The sequence below is a fragment of the Ovis canadensis genome, chromosome 1 (genome assembly GCF_042477335.2).
Source record: "Ovis canadensis isolate MfBH-ARS-UI-01 breed Bighorn chromosome 1, ARS-UI_OviCan_v2, whole genome shotgun sequence".
NCBI lineage: Eukaryota > Metazoa > Chordata > Mammalia > Artiodactyla > Bovidae > Ovis > Ovis canadensis.
Genome location: NC_091245.1, coordinates 144,547,358 through 144,552,223, shown reverse-complemented (window position 1 = coordinate 144,552,223; position 4,866 = coordinate 144,547,358).

Below are 4,866 nucleotides of genomic sequence, written 5' to 3'. Positions count from 1 at the left end.
GAGGAATGAGTCAGAGAGATGGCATTACTGGAACCAGGGGTGTACTGGTTAATGTTCAACATCAAGCTCTCTGGAAAACACAAAACTCGTCTGTGAATTTATGTGGTGTAAATATCCCGGCAGAGCTGATTTCAAGCTACCAACTCATCGCTAAATATAGAGTTGGGAAGCGATGCACAGATTCAGCTCTGATGAGCTGCCATACCGGAAACCAGAAGCTAGGTTGGAGCTATAGAGGAGAAGTAGCTATTTCCTAAAATTCTAAGTAGAACCTTGGCTTCTCCGGGTCTGCCACCTTCCATTCACTCTTCAGTGCCTCTGTTTGGCCAGACCCAGCCATATCCAAGCTCAGCCTGGGAAATGCAGCCTGAAAGTTCAGATAGCCTTGGATATATAGCACAGCTGAGAAAGGCAAGAACAGATGAGTAAAAGACTCCTGGAGTGCACCTACCTTCATTAATACTGGCCTATAAGCTTTCCAAGGACAGGAGCCACTGCATAGTTCAGAGTGTGCATTCAATAAGCATCAGATATTTTAAAGGATAAATGAATGGTTCATCGGCAAATGTAATGTCAGCACTCAATAACAGAAATCTGTGCCTCTTTGTGTGTATACAAAGTGAAGTCAAAGTGTGGTCGGTCAGTAGTATCCAACTCTTTGTGACGCCGCGGACTCTAGCCTGCCAGGTTCATCTGTCCAGGGAATTCTCCAGGCAAGAATACTGGAGTGGATTGCCATTCCCTCCTCCAGGGCATCTTCCCAACCCAGTGATCCAACCCAGTTCTTCTATATTGCAGGTGGATTCTTTACCCTCTGAGCCACCAGGGAAGCCTTGTGTATATATGACTTGCTGTCACATTCCCACATTTATTGATACAGTGGAGCTCTAACTTGGCAAAGTAGCATACACAGGTGTTTTACTGCTTGACTTTTAAAAAAATCCCCACTAGTGCCTTAGCTCTTCGATCTCATCTCAGACAACTTTCTGGAAAACTGTAAGCTTTTGTTTGATCTAATGATTCTTGTCAATTAAAAATCTCCAAGTTATTTACAAATCTACTTTTTAGCAATTATCATTAACCTAGCATATTCTACAAGTTCCCCTCTCTACCTAGCTCTGTCAACTCCAAAGTTGGTAGTTAAAATCTTCATCTCTATAGCTGGTTTCTGCCAATGGATAAACTGTTTCAGCTTCCACCTATCTTCTGCCTGGTCCAACTTCTATTTGTAATCACATTCAACAGAGTCAAATATATTTCATCTGAAGGACTATTTATAGTAGAATTTTCCTGGCCTGGGGTGCCTCTGCATCAGATGGCTACTTTTGTTCTGATGTGTATTTAGAATGATTTGTAAGTCTTGTTAAAGATTAAAAAGTCAAGGCTTCCCTTGTTGTCCAGCGGTTAAGAATCTGCCTACCAGTGCACAGGACATGGATTTGATCCCAGGTTCAGGAAGATTCCACGTGCTGCAGGACCCTTGAGCCCGTGGACCACAACTACAGAGCCTGTGCTCACAAACTGACTTCTGAGCCTGTGTGCCGCAACTACTGAAGCCTGTGCACCTACAGCCTGTGCTCAACAATGAGAGAAGCCATTGCAATGAGAAACTCATGCACCACAACTAGAGAGGAGCCCCCACTTGCTGCAACTAGAGAAAGACCCAATGCAGCCAAAAATAAAAAGATAAATCTGAACACTAGTTGGGCTTCCCAGGTGATGATAGAGGTAATGAACATGCCTGCCAGTGCAGGAGACGTGAGAGACATGGGATCGATCCCTGGGTTGGGAAGGTCCCTTGGAGGCGGACATGGCAACTCACTCCAGTATTCGTGCCTGGAGAATCCCATGGACAGAGAAGCCTGGAGGGCTGCAGTCCATAAGATCCCACAGAGTCAGACGCAACTGAAGTGACTTAGCGTGTACACATGGACACTACTTGAAGTGTGAAGGCCAAAATTGAGTTGGTAATAAGCTACGGCAAGCGGGAAGAGAGTCCAGAGTAAACTGAACTCAACTGAACTCAATTCTGATTTGAACAGTGATGACTGGACATTTTAGAGGAAGAATGAGGGCGAGGGAGACAGAGTCCAGGAAGAGAAACTTTTAAAAAGTAGGGAAAGGACATTGGTGCATGTGAAACCCATCTGGGTTACCAAGTGGTACTTATTTAGGCTACTACATACCCACAGGGTGGGGGAGACAGAGGTCCTGCCATCAGGTGTTGGTTGGGACAAACAGCCGACTCTTCAGGCGGCCTTGAGTTCTCTCAGGCAGCCACTTTAAGGGGGTGGGGGACCCAGGTCATTGCCACTGGAAATTATTAATTTTTTCTTCACGTCTATATAGGCCAAGGTTGGGCCTAATATGAAAGCGTGCTTAGAGAAGCCTGGCTAGAGTTTGACCAAGGAAAAACTCTGTCAGTCTTACACAAAAACACATTCTCAACTATTCACTCTTTTTTTTTTTAAATTTATTTATTTTTTTAATTTTAAAATCTTTAATTCTTACATGCATTCCCAAACATGAACCCCCCTCCCACCTCCCTCCCCACAACATCTCTCTGGGTCATCCCCATGCACCAGCCCCAAGCATGCTGCATCCTGCGTCAGACATGGACTGGCGATTCAATTCTTACATGATAGTATACATGTTAGAATTCCCATTCTCCCAAATCATCCCACCCTCTCCCTCTCCCTCTGAGTCCAAAAGTCCGTTATACACATCTGTGTCTTTTTTCCTGTCTTGCATACAGGGTCGTCATTGCCATCTTTCTAAATTCCATATATATGTGTTAGTATACTGTATTGGTGTTTTTCTTCCTGGCTTACTTCACTCTGTATAATTGGCTCCAGTTTCATCCATCTCATCAGAACTGATTCAAATGAATTCTTTTTAACGGCTGAGTAATACTCCATTGTGTATATGTACCACAGCTTTCTTATCCATTCATCTGCTGATGGACATCTAGGTTGTTTCCATGTCCTGGCTATTATAAACAGTGCTGCGATGAACATTGGGGTACATGTGTCTCTTTCAATTCTGGTTTCCTCGGTGTGTATGCCCAGCAGTGGGATTGCTGGGTCATAAGGTAGTTCTATTTGCAATTTTTTAAGGAATCTCCACACTGTTCTCCATAGTGGCTGTACTAGTTTGCATTCCCACCAACAGTGTAGGAGGGTTCCCTTTTAAATCCACACACATATGGACACCTTATCTTCGACAAAGGAGGCAAGAATATACAATGGAGTAAAGACAATCTCTTTAACAAGTGGTGCTGGGAAAACTGGTCAACCACTTGTAAAAGAATGAAACTAGATCACTTTCTAACACCGTACACAAAAATAAACTCAAAATGAATTAAAGATCTAAATGTAAGATCAGAAACTATAAAACTCCTAGAGGAGAATATAGGCAAAACACTCTCAGAAATAAATCACAGCAGGATCCTCTATGATCCATCTCCTAGAATTCTGGAAATAAAAGCAAAAATAAACAAATGGGATCTAATTAAAATTAAAAGCTTCTGCACAACAAAGGAAACTATAAGCAAGGTGAAAAGTCAACTATTCACTCTTCCCAGACATCCTCTTGTTAGAAAGTCAGGAAGAGGTCATTCCAGTCACTGTTCTATGCCTCCTCCTCCACCTCCCACAGCACAAGCTCTCCAAGAGCAAAGACTAGGTGTAGTTCCCTTTTGAACTACTTCTTCTGTGAATTTACCCGTTTTCCACATTCACTGTCACCCATGGGTGGGCCAAGTGGTGGGTGAGGTCTTCTTCAGGTTCAGGTAACAAAGAAGATTCTGTCGTCTACAGAGAATTTTAAAATATCTGCCTTTCATTATTGCCATTTTTAACAATGGCAGTGACAAAAGTATGCCTCCTGCCTGAAATCTTTCGCTGATCTAAATTCTAAGTGATTTCTCTGGCCACTATTAAGTTTTAATAATAACATGCATAAGCTTCAAATTCACACAGTGTTATTACTTATCCTTTAATAAATATTGTATTTTTTACAGAGAAGTTAATTTGGATAATTCCCAGTTGTACAGTCAGCTCTGAACACTTGTGGACTCAGTATATGCTTCCATTTAAAAACAACTTTGTAATGTTTCAAAAATTAGTTGAGCTCTCTTTGGGTGCTGTAGGTATCTTTCATTGCTTCACTTAAACAGCAGACTCAAAATATATGATGAAAGCATATTGATAGCTAAAAAAACCAAAGAAGCAGAATTTGAGTTGACATAGTTGTTATTCCATATCACTACTTGGAGTCTATATTTGTGCTTAAAACATTAAAAAGTGAAATAGAATGCAAGCCATGAGTTACAACATTCTATTTACTAAGTACAATTTTTAATTTACTGAAATTGATAATTAATATATTGAATAGTATCATAAATTAAAATTTTTAAAATTAGTAGCAGTTTTAAAACTAAGCAATGAATCAAGAAAACAAAATGTCCATCAGTTTTGTCATTGAGTCACTGTCTAAATTTTGGTTTTAATAAAACTCCCTTACTAATTGTCAGAAAATTATTTACATAAAATATTATGGTAGAATTATAACCAAATGATTAAAGTTTAAACTGTTAAATAGATATAAAAACAATTAAATGAGTACTTGTGCATTTATTCATTTTGGTGCAAGATTATTTTATCTGTCAATTTTTTTTTTAATCCATGATACAAAGTTCAGTGAAATAGTCCTCCTTGCCTATATATTTTCCTAGCCATTATCATTATAAGCCTTTTGTTTTATTTGATGATTATTTCTGAAAGGACTTTTGTCACATGGGGAGGTATTTTAAAAAATGAGACATTTCAGTGTTAAATACACTAGGTCTACCCCGGGTGACATCCA